Raw genomic sequence first — 18,518 nt, 5'->3', positions numbered from 1 at the left:
GCATGAGATTAACTTTTCAAAGACTTTCGACAGTGATTACAAGATACTGATAGTTCTGTAATTTCCTGTGGAGTCATACGTATTTCCTTTTGCGGTCGGAGTGACACTTGATACTTTCCACTGTGAAGGAAAGGTAGATGATGCTAAAATAAAATTAAAAATATGCGTAAGTGAGGAAAGTGCACAAGGCAGAATTAGCTTTAATAAGCGTAGATTAATACCGTCCACACCAACAGCGTTTGATTTGATGGCGTAAAGGCACCTAACTACATCCTCTTCGATTACTGAATTAAAAGTAAACTCTAAAGAACGATCGCATACGAGATCTTCATTTATTTCATACAATGACTCGTGTCCATGCGTCCTATTCATCCCGATAAAGTAACAGTTCATATCGTCTGCGTCAGTCGTACATGTTACTCTGTCTTTTACGCCAACTCCTATTGACTTAAGGTTTTTCCATAAGTTTTCAGTGGAAATACCATCTGCAAATTTGTTCTTAAAATATAACGATTTAGCTTGGCGAATTTTCGTCGTTGCCTTGTTTCGCAAACTACTATATGCGCTCCACCGTTCCCGAGTAGGATTACGCTTCCAGTACTTGTACGCTTTTTCTCGATCCTTAATGAGGTTTAAAATGGGTTTAGTGAACCACGGCTTTCTGCTATCGGTGATTCTTATACACCGAGTAAGTACATATTTTTCGAATAAGTTTGTAACCATTGTTGTGAAATATCTTTTTTTTTCATCAGCACTTGGGAGGGACCAGCAGAAAGTCCAATCCATTGTACCAGCTACACTTACTAAGGCAGGCATATTTATATTCTTAAAATCACGAAAAGTCAAGTTGGTCATTTGACGCGCCTTATTAAACATAATAACGTAACACAAAAATATCAATTCATGATCTGAAACACCTGCCAAAGGAAATTGATCAATGTGGTTTACTTTATCAACATCACTGACACCAAAAATATCTAACATGGATGGTTTGTTTTGATATGCAAAACGGGTAGCATATTTATTCACGATCGAAATGCCTACACTATTTAAGCTATTTTGTAGACTTTTGGATGTATTATCCTCATTTAAAATATCAATGTTAAAATCTCCGCATACAATGAAATGAATATAATTAACACATAGTTCATTAATTTTTGCAAATATTGATGTTAAGTTATTAGAATTATGCGGGTTGTAAATACAAGCAACTGTGCACTTATAAGTATTATCGCTGAATTCAACGAACATACATTCAACAACATCAGTACAAGTGGACACATGTAAAACTTTACACTTTAGCTTGGACTTAAAATAAAAAGCTATACCGCCACCTCTGCACCCAGTAGACCTGTCATTTCTCAAGAGGGAAAAGTCGCAAAGAGCATACCCTGAATTCGGGATATCTGGTTTAAACCAGGTCTCAGTTACACAAACCACATCAATTTCCGTTTTATTAAATATATGACTCAAATAGTCGAGTTTGGCCACCGTCAAACTGCGAGCATTAAAATGATAGATATTTAAACCTCGGTGATAATCGCATACTAACTTAAGTGCCACCCTAAGACTTTCCTCGTTAGTGTGCACGCTACTCTCATTGTCCAAACCGAGAGCAAATAAGAGATGCTTTTAAGTTGGCAGTTTTTAAGGGAAGCTGTAGACTAAGGAAAGAGATGAGAAGAATAGGAAAAGAAAGCACCGTAAATACCTTTTTCCTCTTGAAAATATACATAAATATAGTTTAAATAATAACACTAGATCTTTGCTCATGTAGCTGCTGCAATAAATCAATGGTTGTTGTATCATACACTCTCACGGCTTCAGCATTTGGATGCTTTCTCACATAAACATGCCCATGTATTGAAAATGCGCTCACCAAGCGCTTTTGTTTTTTCAGCTGTAATGCGTGATACATAACATTCCTGTTCTTTGTCGTCAAGCATTCATGCACGAAGAGCTTCCCATCACCTATAACACCAACATCGCGGAGAACAAGCTCTTTCCTCCCAGTTTTAAATACTCTGCTGATTGCTTTAAATAGCAGTGAACGATCATAGGCAGAATTTAATTTGTAAATAATAGGGGAGTGATTATTGTTGGCTTTGTTTTTGCGCGTACGAAAAGCTGAGCGAATGGAAAGTGGAGTCAAATTTATGTTGGTGCACAGCTGTGAGAACATCGCTGTTAGGTTTTCGTCACTTTGCTGTGGTACGCCAAACACAATAACATCTGTCGACACCAACGCATTTTCAAACTCATCAACTTGTTCACAAAGAGTTTGGATGTTTGTTGTTCCCTTAACATTTTCGCAATTAAGTTTCGTTACTATTTTGGATTAAGTGCTTTGCCATAAAAAAGTACTCGATTTAATACTGTTTCACAAAGTGGCCTCTTCTGTTCTTCCCCTTTCTCACATCATTCGTATTAATTGGGAGCTTTCAAAATGAGCTGTTACTACATAGATCACCTTGTCGTTATTACGTCATGGGTAGGACGAATTAAGAAAAAATCATATTTATTTTCGAGATTTAAGTAAAAATCAAATATTTTCTTTGTATTCACACAAAACATTCGAATTTATATCATGCACTTTTTAGAGGTAAAAATCATTTTAAATGGTTTAAAATAAAATCATGTCATGTTCGAAATTCCTAACAATTTAGCACACTATGGATATATTTAGTCTACGTGAGGTCTTTATTGACCGGCCGGTTCGATATAATTAGTTTAGACTCGTGCGTTATGTGTTGAGTGTACGGTAGTAGGATATGTGTGTTTGGAAACTCAGTTCATTTATTGAAAAAAATTTAAGTTCGGTACCTCCAAAGCTTTCGAGTTCGGGTAATGTGGTATGGCCGAGGTGGGGTAATTAGGTATGCCCGCCGAATCCTATTATTTTCATTGAAAAATTTCAAAACGGTTATACCTTGTAAAGGTTTTTATCAAAAGCTTCCGTTAACCCTTAAATGCCTAAAATATCAAATTTGATATCGGTTTTCCAAATGAAACTGACGAGTTACTTTATAATGGTTTTTCACATTTGGTTGAATTACTGTTATCAATGCTTAATGCTTTTTGAGCAAAAATTGAGAAATAAACATGAATTGACAAAATTGTTCAAATAACGGGACATTTGGTTTTCGTTCCGGATTGAAAGCGGAATAAATTGTGAGGGAATTTAATTCCTCTGAAAAATAAACAAATAAAGGTGTCTAAGTTCGGGTGTAACGAACATTATGTACTCAGCGTGAGCTTTAATTGTACATTTCATTTCAGATAAATTACTTTTCTACATAACACGTGGCACCGCCCGTTTAAAAAGAATGTCTCCCCATTTCCTCTTACAATAAAACTTGATAACACAATAGTACAGATACACAAGTTTACAAATTCAGGTAAACTTTTGGATCTGAGCAGATAAGAACCATTCTTAGCTATATTTGATATGCTGATTTGAATCTGCATTCAGTTTTTAAGATTGATTCTAGTTTCCGAGTTCTCGCATGATAGCACCATGGTGTTGTTATAGCAGCTTTTAAATATTGGAACTGCTTGAAAAGTCATTTCAACTGTACCTGTAAAATAATATAAGTGAATTGAGCAAATAAAAAGAGACAGTGTTACAAAGTTGATTCAAAGTGTTGTTGTTACCTTTGTGGTTGTTATATGATTAAAAAAAAGTGGCAAAATAATAACAAATGCGCTCAAAGATGCATATCTGCACTACTTTGGTTTCAGAGTAGCAGACACTCATAAGTCATGGATACCGAAATTTATTTGTAACGCATGCAAAACAAAGCTGTATAAGTGGTCATTGGGAGAACGTGAGAACTTTTCCTTTTCAATGCCAGCGCTCTGTAGCACCATGTAGATGATTTCTACTTTTGTTTGATGCAAGTTACGGGTATAAATGCAAAAAAAAAACCAAAATATAAATATCCTGATGTATCATCAGTATCCAAGCCAGTTCCACGTACTGCTAATGATTCATTGCCAGTTTGTCCAAGTATAAGTGGAAACGTCCTGGAAACTTTAACTCCATCACCCCGAGCAGTGGAAGCGACACATTTAATTTCGCAAGATGAACTAAGCGATTTGATTCGTGATTTGAATTTGTCCAAACAAAAATCAGAGTTGCTAGCATCACGACTACAGCAATGAAAATATCTAGACTCTCGAACACAAGTTACTGTATACAGAAACAGAAATCAGGCACTTCGACCGTTCTTCAAAATAGAAGACAACATAAGTTTCTGTAACGATATTAATGGTTTATTTAATGAAATGAATACACCGTACGATCGAAACGAATGGCGTTTATTCATTGATGGTTCCAAATACAGCCTAAAAGCTGCTCTTCTCCACAATGGAATTAACAAACCATCTATTCCGATTGCTCATGCAGTACAAACGAAGGAATTCTACGAAACAATGCGGAAGATCCTGTGCTTCATCAAATACAATGATCATAAATGGAAAATATGTGGTGATCTAAAGGCTTAAACATTAATTCCAATTAAATCGAAAACACTTATTTTTTATATTATTTCAACAGGTAATTGGTATCTTAATTGGGATGCAATCTGGATTCACCAAATTTTGTTGTTTTTTATGCTTGTGGGATAGCCGCGCAACTGAACATCATTATGTGAGAAAAGAATGGCAAAATCGTACTCAATATGAACCTGGACAGCAAAACGCCTCCGCTGAACCAAACTAGGCCTTATAAAGAACTTCGTCAAGGCATTAAACCGTGAAGGGCCGGCTTTTCAGTACTTAGGCAAGTTGGTCCTAAATTGTCATATGCAAAAATCAAACAAAATGTTTAACGCCCGATGAAGCAGCCGCATGGGCATCTTCTCAAAATATTGTTCACCACTTTCTTGGTAATCACAAATCCCTTAATTTTAAGGAAATTATTGGCGATATGTTGGAAAATTAACGAAAGATTGGAGCTAGAATGTCTCTAAAGACGCATTTTCTGCATTCCCATCTCGATTTTTTTCCCGAAAACTTGGATGATACGAGCGACGAACAAGGAGAGTGGCTACACCAAGATCTAGCCAACATTGAAAGACGATACCAAGGATTTTGGGATGAAGGTATGATGAGCGACTACTGTTGGACTACTACGTGAAACAGATACTAGACAATACAAAAGGCAAAGTTCCACCAATCTTAATTTCTGATTTGTTACTTTTAAGTTAATAAAATGAATATTATTTGACAAAAAACTTTAAAAACTAGAATAAATCTTAAAAAACGCAATGAAGAATCGGATTCAGCGTCATAAATTGTCTTAAAAACCACTTTTAGTTGCCTAAATCCAAAACCGTGTATACTTGTGTTATTATTATAGTCTACAACCCTTTTAAACTTGTTTTATATCTAAGTTGCCGTGGTCTTTATCCGATCCCGTCCATTTTTACTAGAAATATTTTCTGCTATAAGGAAAATATGTGTACACAATTTCATTACGATATGTTAATTTTTCTTCCATTTATGGCTCCCGAAACATAGAAAATTGCTTAGTCATAAAAGGGGCGGTGCCACACCCATTTTCAAAATTTTAGTGTTTTCCAATTTAACGTTATAATTCAATTTAGAATGTAAAATTCTATTGATCAAAGCTTTTTTTCGCTAAGATGAGCTTATTATTTTCGTCTACGACCCTTTTAAAAAACTTTTATATAAGTGGGCGTGGTCTTTAACCGATCTCGTCCATTTTTTCTAGAAATATTTTCTGCTATAGGGAAAATTTGTGTACCAAATTTTATTACGATCCGTTAATTTTTCTTCAAGTAATGGCTCCCGAAACATAGAGAATTGTTTAGTCATAAAAGGGGCGGTGCCACGCCCATTTTTTAATTTTTGAAGTTTTTCCTATTTATTGTTATAAATACACTGGGGTAATGAAATACCATTGATATAAAGCTCTTTTTTGCAAAGATATAGCTTATTTTATTCCTCCAAGACCCTTTCAAAAATCCTTTATATAAAAGTGGGCGTGGTCCTTAACTGATTTCGTTAATTTTTCTTCAAAACATTCCTTATAGCAAAGGCAACCTCTCTGCCGAAATTTGTTACGATAGGTTTAACGATTTTTGATTTATGATTAATAATATTTGTAAAATTGATTTTATCACAACTGGGCGGCGCCACGCCCATTTTAATTTATTTTCTAAATAATTAGGGTTTTTGTGTTTTCCAATATGTTATATATGTATATAAAGAGTGGGCGTTTTTAACATCCGATTTCGCCCATTTTCAATACCAATCTATTCTGGGTCCAGATAAGCTCGTGTACCAAATTTCAACTATCGTAGGAGTGCGAGTTCGACTCCCACTCCCGGGAGAAAAGGCTTTGAAGAGATTTACAAGGTATAATCGAAACAGCTGTCGCCTTGTCCGTCCTGATGTCACGTTGTTTAAATTTTTCCCAAATTATTAAATAAATTATAAAATTAAAAAATTTTTTCAAATAAATGTTTTCATACATTTAAAAAAGCAATATGGGCAATCCCCGATTATTAAAATCATACAAACAGACAAGATTAGTTAATTCGTTGTAGTTCTATAAATAGAACGAAAACAGCAACAAAACCAAAGTTTTTTGAAAACCGCCGTACCAAGCATAGATTTAACACATAATTGCATACGAAGTATGCAATGTGTAAAAGATTAAAATATGCAAAAAGAAGGCAATTTGGAAAAACTTTACAACAGGCATGACGTAGCTGAATGCGTTTATAACCATTTCAACTATCGTAGGAGTGCGAGTTCGACTCCCACTCCCGGGAGAAAAGGCTTTGAAGAGATTTACAAGGTATAATCGAAACAGCTGTCGCCTTGTCCGTCCTGATGTCACGTTGTTTAAATTTTTCCCAAATTATTAAATAAATTAATTAAAAACAGTTGAAAAACTTAAAATTTATCGTACTTGGAGTAAACCATTAAATCTGAATATAATTTATACTAAGAGGAAATACCTGGCGTGTGGAGACAAGTTCTCTGGCCAACAAACCCAAACCAAAAAAAAAAAAAACCAAAAAAAAAAATAATTTCGGATATAATAAAAACTAAATTTAAATTAAGTGTTTTGTGCGTTACAGTATTTGCATTTATATTTTCCACAAAGGAACCAAAATCAAGTGAGTTTTAATGGATGTAGGTTATTGCATTTTTGGTAGCATCTGCGTACAGTGAATAATTCAATTCGTGCATGCAATTTCTTTTGTGATTGTGGAAAAGATGTTGTGGAAACAAATTTTCAATTTATGTTGTCTTTTAATGCATGTTTATTGGAAAGCCAAAAAAAATAGTCGCTCAGCATCAGGAGGGGTAATTGTTTTTGTATGTAAATGAACATTGCGAAAAATGTGACTATCGCTGCTTTGATGAAGGTGGTCGTTGCGAATATTTTTCCCTATGGTAATAGTCTAGCTGAGGGGTCGACTTCTAATATGCTACCAAAAAAACGAGAGAGGTGTGAGAAAACGCGCATTAATCTCGAGAACAATAATCCGAAGGCGGAAAATAAAAATTGTATCTCTGTCCGGAGATATTTGCAGTTGAAGCTGGTGTTTTTCATGTGGTGGCTGTTGTGTTCGTGCCCACAAAAAAAATTGTGCATCACCGTGGCGGTAGCCACGGTTATACCACACACCCGCACTTGGCTTGGGTTTTTTTAGTTACGAATTGTATACCTGAAACAAATTTTTATAATTTGAGTAGGTATATAAAGCTATCTATCATACAATGCACATTATCATTCGTCTTTTGGAGATTAAGGAACTAAGTATTCTGTTTACTTTAATAAAATGAGTAGAATTTTTAAATATAGTTCACAGTTTAATATTTAGTCAGATACACTCGAAGCCAATTCTAATATGTATCTAGAAAACTCGAAACTATTTGCGGTGTTTAAATCTACAAAGTCAAGACCGGACTTCGTTGAGGCTATTATGAGAGAATTAGCGAGTGAAACAAGCATTAAAGAAAAGGAAGGCCTGGAAGAAAAAATTGGTTCACAATACACTATGATAGAAAGAAAATGTAAGGACGTCTATCGTAACAATTCAAAATTTCTAAGTAAGCATGAAAAGTGGCTAGCTGACAAAACTTTTTTGGACAAAGAAACGCCTAGCACGTCAACCAATCCAACTAGAGGAGACCAACAAAACCCATAGAAGAGTGTTCTACCTACGCAAGGAAAAGGAAGCTGTCTGATACCACAAAAGCTATGGCCACGACTCATCTTTCAGAAGCACTGGCTATTAAATAAAAAAAAGACGAAGAAAAGTCTCATATAACAGAAGCAGTTGCGGTAGCAAGTCCAGTGCGACTGATGAGGATCAAAAACAGCATTCCCACACCACCAAATGCGCTACCTAGCAAATACACTCCCGAAGAAGCTTTGGCGCTGTTTATAGATTTCGGTTTGACGAAGAAAAAATATATTATATTGCGTAAGTCATTACTGCAACGTAATGCCGATATTTTACCTGGATACAAAAAAATTACTCAAGCCAAGAAAGAAGCAGTTCCTCTAAGTTCCAAAATAACCGAAGTATCAGCTGAAATTGAGTTACAAAACCTAATGGATCATACGTCTACATGACTCCTTCAAAGTTTTACTGAAGAAAAGTTGAAATCACTGCCAAAGGAGCTAGCCTTGATAACTAAGTGGGGCTGTGATGGATCATCAGGACAAAGCGCAAAGAAACAAAGAATAAATGTAGACGATGACCCAATTACAGATAGTAATATGTTTATGGCTTCTATTGTTCCATTACGACTAAAAGATGAGGTTTCAGAATATTGGAAAAATCCACGTCCGTCATCAACTATATTGTGCCGCCCGATATTATTTAAATACGAGAAGGAGTCTTCGGAACTCATAAACGCTACAGTGAGTGATATAAAAAATCAAATTGCCAAATTAGAACCAACAATAATTGAAATTGAAGAGCGGAATGTTATTACAGTAAAGCATGATTTTCTTCTAACAATGGTCGATGTAAAAGTTTTGAACTTAATAACAAATACGACATCTACAATGAAATGTCCAATTTGTACGAAGAGCCAAAAGGACTTTGAAAATCTTGATGATTAAATAACTGACGAACTAAATTACGAGTATGGAATATCTCCTTTTCATGCTAGGATAAGACGTATGGAATTTGTTTTGAAGCTGGCTTATACACTACCACAACAAGGAGAAGTTTTCGACGACAATACAACATGTAAAGAGAAACAAAACAGGAGAAAAAAAATAATTCAGGATGCATTCTATAAAGAGATTGGCCTTAGAGTTGACTGTCCAAAGTATGGATACGGAAATACAAATGATGGTAACTTCTCAAGAAGATTTTTTAAAAACAATGAAGTGACTGCTCGCATAACAGGAGTTGATAGAGATGTTGTGAAAAGATTGGGAGCAATTTTAAATATTTTAAACTGCCATGAACCAGTTAATGGACCCAATAGCTCAGAAATGGTTGCTTTTTTAGATATATGTTCCAGTGACGATGACTATGTTAAGATAAAACAAGTTTCTCATTTCTTGTCACAACAATGAAAAACAGATTTACTAATAAATTTTTTTACTGTATTGAAAAATAAGATATCTATGTACAAGTTAATTTCAAATAAAAGAATTAATTAATTTAGTAATTTATAAATAAAACTTTTCGTTATTGCATTTCTCTAAAGTTTACCAAATTTATTTTAAAGCTTAGGCATTTCGCCTTCAAACGAGTATTAAATTTTTATAGAAATCAATACATCTATCGAGTTTGGTACAAATTGGTAAAGCGGTTACTAAGATAAAACTTTTTAGCATAAATGGGCAGTGCCACTCCCCTTTTCCAAAATTTGTTGGCTGTTTAATATTGAGCTCAAATAAAATTTCATTGAACCACTTTCAATAACTTTTAGTTATTAATAAAATATATACTTGGCTTGTAAATTAAAAAAAAACATGTAAAATTTTACGATGAATTTTGAAGCACCTTGTTATTGTGGGACCAAAAACGGAAATTTGAGTTTTATAAGAATATTTCCATTTAAAAGAAACAATACGTCTATCAATTTTGGTAGTTATTGATTACGTGACTACTTAGATACATCTTTTTATCATAAGTGGGAAGTGCCACGCTATCTTATCAAAATCATTAGTTTATCCTATTTAATGCTTAAATACGTCATTATAAGACAAATCTGATTTTATTTTTTTTATTTTAACTAAAAACATTTTGTTTTTGCATTTTTCTAAAAATTTTTGAGTTTGACGAATTTTTTTGAAGCACCCTGTATCTGTGACATTCTGAGCTTTCACACAATAAATCTTAAAATAATTATCTTTCATTTGCATTTTAAATTTTTAAAATATCTTCATTGGTTCAAAAGTTATGATTTTTGCAAAGAAAAAACTCAAAAGGCGCCACTGTGCAACGCAGAAAGGTGTTTTGCGCAAAAACACTATTGATTCCACCCCCCGTTACGGAGGTACCCGCGGTTCATATTCGGTTTTTCGTTAATATATTTTGAACGAGTTAAAATTTTTATTTTCCGCCTTCGGATTATTAATACTGATATCAAGACGCGACGTTTGACACCGCTCTCGATATTTTTGGACGCGTATTAGCAGTCGGCTCCTCAACTAGACTATAACCTAAATAAATATTGTTCTTCCGCAGACTTGTTTATTTGGAGGATTTCGTTCTGACTCTCCACCACCGGCTGAGATACGCGAAGTACACTCCCAGTGGGTTAGGGGCTAAGAATATACCTATTTTCGGCCACTAGATTTTTGCTGGGAAGGTTCCTATTCTAAGCTAAGGCGGAAATTCAAAATTTTATTTCGTTTCAGAGATATTTGCAAACAAAATTGAAAATTTTCATGTGGTTGTTATTGTTTTGGTGATTTTGTAGTACCCACAAGAAAAACTGTGAGTAAAAGTGTTATTTACGATATGCTGGTGCAGTTCAATGGATTTAATTCCACGGTTCGTCTAAATGTAGGTCCTGATAGAACGTCACATCACAACAATTTTTGGGTGTAGGACAATCGGTAGCGTAATTTCATGTATGTTCAATATTGCTGACACTTGGCATGTTCAGCCCCAGCGGGTTAGGGCTAGAAAAGCTAATAACTTTCCCACCACATCTATAAAAAGTCAGTAAGCTCCGCACTGGCTTAACCCATGGGTACTGTAACAGGATAAACTCTTACTTATCCAGACTGAACTGAAGTACCTGATATATGTCCAGCATGCAATTAACACCATATGACTCAAATCGTCTACTCAATTATATTGAGGAATCATCCCCACCTAGATCAATCTTTTTATGATCCAAACTGGCTAACATTTAGATTTTTTATTCAATATTTAGGCAAGCATATACTTTGGAAAAGGTTAAGTATATCAGCAGTGGAAGCAGAATTTTTACGCTCACGTGTTTGGGTCCGCGCTATTTTGATGTTTCTGAACGTGTGCTATATCAGGTAAGAAATATGAAGAGAGGAACGTTTTATAAGCTTTGCAGTAAAATCAAGAATTTAAGCGCAGTGTAGACGATCCACCTGGTTGCCCTACACAACCTCAACATCCAGGCTATCCTCTACAACAGCCAAGTGCACCAGGTGGTTACATAGGTCAAATGATGCCACCAACACAACCTGGACAGGCGCCAATGCCCAGTCAGCCATCCATGCCGGGTCAACAATACCCGGACGTCATGGTTACAATGTATGCTAATACAACTAATATATTTCAAATATTATTGATGATTATTTTTGTATTATTTTCTTTAGCAACCACCTGCACCTGGTACTGGTATATATCAACAGCCGCAACAGTAGCCCAACGAGCCCAACGTTTAGATACCGATCAAATGCCTAATCCGATAAGCGTTATCGTTGAAAATCAAAATAGCGCTGGTGGTGCTTTTATTACTAATGAACAGGGTTTATTACCACCATTGGTGACCACAAAATATGTGGTACAAGATCAGGGTAACTCCTCGCCACGTTAAGTTAGGTATTGATATTTGAAATTAATGTTTTGTTTGGCAATTACATTGATCTTTCCCGTTTGCAGGCCTTTTTGTATTGCATACCTGCAACAGCTGATTTATTAAAAACAACAGCTTTGTCCTTTACACTTACCATCTCACCAATGGCACGCACGGTTGAGGGTGAATATGAGCCACCCATTGTAAATTTTGGTGAATTGGGTCCAATTAGATGTAATCGGTTGCAATGCTAAAATGAAATTTGTAGATGCTGGTCGTCGTTTCCAATGTCTAATGTGTAAAGCAACAACAGATGGTAAAAAAATCTTTCACTTCTACTTGTGATCATTGATCCATATTTTTTCTCAACAGCGCCAACTGAATATTTCCAACATTTTTTCTTTTTTTTTTAGTGTTTATTTATTTCGATATTGATGATCTTATATACTAAATTAAACAATAGTTTTCATTTAATAATACAATTATACAATGACTCTAGACGAGTTCTCATGTACTTGGCGGGCTACATATGATATAATATAACATTTTATTAGTTGATAACACTTATGTGTAACCGCTTTAACTTAAAGCATGTATGAACCATGATTATGTTGCAAAGAAAAAAACATTAAAAAACAATGCCTGATTAAATATTTTTAATAAAAGATAAAATTAAGTAAGGGAAAGTTATGTCGGATGTACGGCATGAGCAGGTGTTGTGGTTATATGTGATTTAGCGACCAGCATTGTTTTATGATGGAAGATGCTTCTAGTTTGTCTCTGGTAGAGATATATGTATTAAAACGTTTGTTTTCTGTGTTAATTGTTTTCGAGGTGATTATTTTCATATTCGCTCTTCTAAAAATGTGATAGATTATCGGTATGTGATCTTTATTTTGTATAAATAAATTCCTGTCAAGGTAAAGGAATGATTCTGGGGGTGTAAATCCATTTCTAATTGTAAGGGAAAAGTATTCTTCGCTTTCGTAGAAGGGTGCACTTATCAGTGTGTTGTCATTGTTAAGACAGCGTAGTATATGTATCCTTGTCAAATTTATTATGTGGCAGTCAATTCTCGGTACTTTTGCTGTACTATAGACCTTCGCATTCGAAATGTATTTGGTATAATTACTATATGCAGACCTGTACAAGGAAGTACAGGATCTTAAAATTTTACGTTCAAACTTTCTCAGTCTTTCCATACGTAAGTATAGGTCTTAAAAGTGTTTGATACATAATGCATTTCAGCCTTTTATCCAAAAATTTTGTCGAGAACATTTTTTTATAAACATGGAACGCCTTAGTAGTTTTCGTTATTTGGTAGTTAATGTGATCGTTATAGTATAAAAATTTATTCAGATATATACCAAGGTATTTGACTCTCTCGGATTGTTTAATTATGAGATGGAATTCGTTCGAAATAATTTGGAACTTTTTCCAATTTTTTTTAATATTTGAGTTGCATTTTTTGATAGGGGGGCGAAAAAGGACAGTTTCACATTTGTTAGCGTTTACTTTGAGTTGCCAATATATTGTATATTCTCCGACAGTATTGTATTTACTCTGGAGATTTGTGTTTGTGTTAGTAATTGAACTATCTGAGTGATAAATAACAACATCATCGGCAAATGCTATTATGTTGTTTATTTTATGTAACAAATCTAGTATATAGATATTAAAAAGAATGGGGGCATTTACAGTACCTTGCTGCAGTCCATTTATTATATTAAATTCTCTTGTACTTTTTATACCATTTGTATATACCGAGAATTTTCTATTAGAGAGCATATTATAAATTAGTATTACAAGATGAAGAGGGAATTTGTATCCAATGCGTTTTGTTATGAGTCCTTTTACCAACACTTGGTCGAAAGCCTTTTCCATGTCGAGGAAGCAAGCTCCTGTGACATATTTTTTATTCCAGTTCCAGTTTATTCGGAAACCAGAAGGCTGATGGCGTGAATAGTTGAGTGCCCATATTTAAAACCGAATGTTTGGAACTTATTATTATATATTTTCGATAATTCTATTAATGTTTATGTTTATAGCTACCTCGAAAACTTTACTAATATTTGGGAGCAAGCTGATTGGGCGAAGATTTTTGATATTGTTTTTTATCTCTGTTTTTTTAGGCATCACTATAGTTTTGGCGATTTTCCAAAGGGTGGGAAGTATGCATTGTTCAACATGTTGTTGAAAAGCGTACAATATTCTAAAATTATCTCTGTGGATAATTTTTTAGGACGATATTTGGTATTTGATCTAAGCCTGATGAGAGTTTGCCTTTCAAATTCGCAAATACATCTGAGAGGTCGTTGGGAAGAATGAAGAATCTTTCAGTTTGTTCTTCGGAAAGGTTATTTGCCCTCTTTTCGATGGTAAATGTTGTTTTGGTTGCTTCGATGCTGTCGAATAAAGTGTTTGTTTTCAAAAACTCATTGAAGCAATCTTCAACCTGTGAATGAATGAGGTTTTCAGGTTTGTTCTGTTTTGGAGAGTGGATTGATTCAAAATGAACGCCAATTATATCAATTATTTCTTTGCTATTTTTAATAATGTAATTGTTGTTGAGGTATTTTTTTCAATAACGGTACAATCTAGTCCGGCTTCTTGTATGAGAGGGATGAAGCAAATGGAATACAAAGATGACTGATAGTCTCTCCCTGATTTTTTATAAAGATTTTTTTTTTACATTTTAAGAGGATCGTTAGGCTTGATAAAGGATATTTTTCGTTCAAGTTGCTTGTTTATGTGTATTTCGATGTTGTCCTGAATTAATTTCTTTATTAGTTTGAGTTTGGCTTTTTCTTGTTGTATATGGCTATAAGAGCAATGTAATTGTAGGCGATTATAATTTTTTATTAAAGTAAGTGTTTTACTTTTTTCTAAAAGCAATGGTTTTAAAATTGGTATGTTGGTAAGTGTGTTAGTAGTGCTGTTAGATTTTGTATTTGGTACATTCTTCTCTATGGCTGTTAATATTATTTTGTTAAGTTTATCTAGGTGATGGTCGATCTCAAAGTTTTTCAAGTTCCTATTGTCCGGTGTCCGCGTTTTATTTTCAAGTTCTGAAGTCAGGGTGCTTTTAAAATTTTTCCAGTTTGTTTTTTTGTAGTCCAAAATTTTTTGTTGCGAGTTGCCCAGTAATGTGAATAAGCTATTTTGTCTCTACGAGCGATAATTTCTATGGCGTTATGATCGCTGTCGTAGTTAAGGCAGTTGAGACAGTTGACTGTGTCGTCTCTTTTTTGTATGTTTAGTCTATGGTCTGCAATACAGATATCTAAAAATGAATTAGATCTTAAGTATGACGGAGATACAGTGGCATATAGATTGCAGCGGTATCTCATCTCATTCGACGTAAGCCCAATCTTTTAGTGATTTGCCTTTAGAATTTTCTTGGACATTACCCCAGTCCGCGTGCTTACTGTTGAGGTCTCCGGCTAGTACGTAATAATGATTCAATTGTTCAAGATTAAGAGCTTCGAAAACTGAATTGAGTTCTGTTTTAAATACGTCATTATTGTTCCCTGCCGGATAATATGCTGCTATTATGTATAATATATTATTTGGAGGCATGTGTATTTTAACAATGCAAGTTTCAAAAACTGTTAAGTTATCAATTTTGCGGTTAAACACTTTGGTATTTTTTTTATTGTCTTTGATTAGGCTCGCTGTTCCACCACCTCTCATACCTGCCGACCTATCTTTCCTTATTAAATTATATCCAAGAAATTTTAACTTATGTTTCGGATTTAATTTAGTTTCGTTAAGTAGTAGTGTATCTGGATTTCTATCTTTTATAAATTAACTTAAGTCTAATCTTCTGCATAAGTTTATGAGGGAGTTAACATTAAGAGAAATAATGTTTAAGTGAGGTTTATTAACAGTTTGTAAGGGACCACCACTCATACTGAGTCCATAATACCAAATATTGCATCGACCCTTGCAGTCTGCAATTCTAGTTGTTTTTGTAGGTTTGTAATTTGATTAATTAGTGCTAAGACTGTATTTTTTAATTCTAATAGAAAAGAATTTTGCATGTTTTGGTTATTGATAGTATCAGAAGCAACTCGCTCTTCTCTCAATACATTTGCATAGCTTACATTATGATTAGTAGATTTGTTGTAATTAATAGGGTGATTAATTTCAGTCGTAGCTAAACTTTGTTTTTTCAGTCTCATTTTCTGTTGCAGCTCTTTATAGCGTTCACAACCTCTGTATGATGCTGGGTGTCCATGTTTTTTGCATAGTACGCAGTATGGGTCTCGTTTTTCTGCTGAGTCATCTTCAGAAGAAGGGCATTCTTTGCTATTGTGTAGCCCACTACATTTCACACACCTGGCTGGCATATTACAATTGGCAGCACTATGAAAAAAATTTTGACAATTCCTACATTGTGGGATTTCGGGTCTGCGTAGATGTTCCCATTTGATACAGTGATATAGTATGCATTTGATGGCTTTTAATTCACTAAGGTTGCTGTCAGCGCTTACTTGTACCATGAATATAGGAAGCGTTATCTTTTTCTCTACAGATTTATTCGTAGTGAATTGACTTACTTTAAGTATGGTGAGATTTTCATTTTGGTAGTGTTGAAGATCATTTAAGATTTCTTCGCATTTGGTATTGCCGTTAAGGCCTTTCAGCAGATAAGTTTTAGTTTTTAAGCATTTAGGTGTATACGAATAATATTTTACCTTGGCTTTTTCAAAACATCCGCGGACTCTTTTATAATCGTCGAGATTTGTTAAATAAATCGCTATTTTATTTTGGCTATATTCTTTTATTTTAAATTGAGTTATCTTCTAACCATCTTTAATCAGTTCTATTATTTGTTTAGATTCTACATCGAATGTAATAATTGGAGGAATGTTTTTGCTGTTGCTTTTGTTTTTCACATTTGTATTTGCTTTTGGTTCTTGTTTATTTGTTACACTTGCAGCTGTAGCTTTGGCTGCTGCTGCGCTTGTTGATGGGTTGCAGTTGTTGTTTATAGCATGAGCTCGTGTTTCTTCGGTATCGTTACTTAGCTTGTTGGTTTGCACATATTGTTGGAATTTTATGAATGCTTCATTACACTCTTCTAGATCTTCATCTAGTATTGCGTAATAATTGTTTTTGGTGGTTTTTGACATCGTGTTTTCTGTCACGCTGTCATTTTTTCTTTTTCTTGTCAAGTCATTATTTGATTATTCTATAATTTTATTAAACACAGAGTCAAGCGCATTGCGCTCGCACATAATTATGAACTACTACTTCTGCTAGTTTTATACTACACCTGCAACTTCTGAAACAGTGATTGAGGTATTAAATTATTTGGTTTTTGTATTTTTGCACAGGGCAAAAGAAGAACGCTATCCGAATACGTGTTGTTCGCTACGTAGGCACGATCAAAACTCAATATTTCCAACATTTGGGCCACACCGGACAGCGTGTCGATAAATATGAACGTCCTGAACTTGTATTGGATACATGAGTTTTTGTGTAAAAAATGTTTGGGTACCGATAGCTCTCAAGGTAAACCTCAACTCATATCCAACATCAATGCCTCGCATTCAATTGTGGACGCTGTACGCACTACATTGGGTTCACGGAGTATGGACAAACATATTGTTGATTCCAGTGGTAGAGCCACAATTTCAAATGATGGGGCAAGCAGTATGAAACTATTGGATATTTTGCATCCAGCCGTAAAACTCTAGTCGACATCGCCAAATCTCAAGAAGCTGAGGTAAGTTTTTTGTTGTATTAGAATGTGTAGAATAAAAATATTTCTCTTATCAGTTCGGCTATGGCACCTCTTCAGTAGTATTTTAAAGAGGGCAATCTTAACACAAGTTAAGCCATATGTTGAGGAAGGCGCGCATGTACGTATCATCATTAAAGCTATATGTAAAGCATTACAATTATGCATGACCAAAAATGACATGACTGTACACGTCGAAGCACCAATCAAAGGAACAACAACTTGCTTTATTGGAAAAATGCGCTGCCACAGTAATGACCTCCAAACTTATTAATCAACAAAAAGATTTATTTTCTAAAATGGTTGTCGACGCTGTACTTTTCTTTGATGGACATACAAAAAATATCAAATGACATTAAATATAGAATTGGAATTCAAGGCTGAGCGTGACAATGCTGAAGTACGTATTGATAATATTCAAGAGTATCAGAAAATTGTTGATGCTGAATGGCGTATTCTGTACAATAAACTAGCCAAGTACGACGCCATTGTTGTGTTATCCAAACTACCAATTGGTGATGTTGGTACACAGTATTTTGCAGATCGTGAAATATTCTGTTAGTGTACCAGAAGAAGATTTGAAACGTACAATGAAAGCTTGTGGTGGTGCTGTTATGACTACAGCTAATGATATTAATTCAAGTGTTTTGGGTCATTGTGATTACTTTGAACATTTCAACATTTTCCAAGGTTTGATAGTGGGTTTGACATTAATTTTATTTTTATAGTTTATAATTATTTAAAGGTT

General features: G+C 34.5%; 1 long non-coding RNA gene across 1 annotated transcript; it reads left to right on the top strand.

Annotated features, from left to right (window-relative positions):
* The first annotated feature begins 11,696 nt into the window (after positions 1-11,696).
* Positions 11,697-12,242, top strand: LOC137253688 (uncharacterized). The gene is made up of 3 exons (XR_010953865.1): positions 11,697-11,756; positions 11,822-12,047; positions 12,108-12,242. It is a non-coding gene; the product is annotated as an uncharacterized lncRNA (long non-coding RNA).
* The last annotated feature ends 6,276 nt before the right edge of the window (positions 12,243-18,518 follow it).

Source organism: Eurosta solidaginis, chromosome 5 (genome assembly GCF_040869045.1).
Source record: "Eurosta solidaginis isolate ZX-2024a chromosome 5, ASM4086904v1, whole genome shotgun sequence".
Lineage (NCBI taxonomy): Eukaryota > Metazoa > Arthropoda > Insecta > Diptera > Tephritidae > Eurosta > Eurosta solidaginis.
The sequence above is the reverse complement of the archived record's forward strand: the minus strand, read 5'-3'. Positions and strand labels throughout refer to the sequence as shown.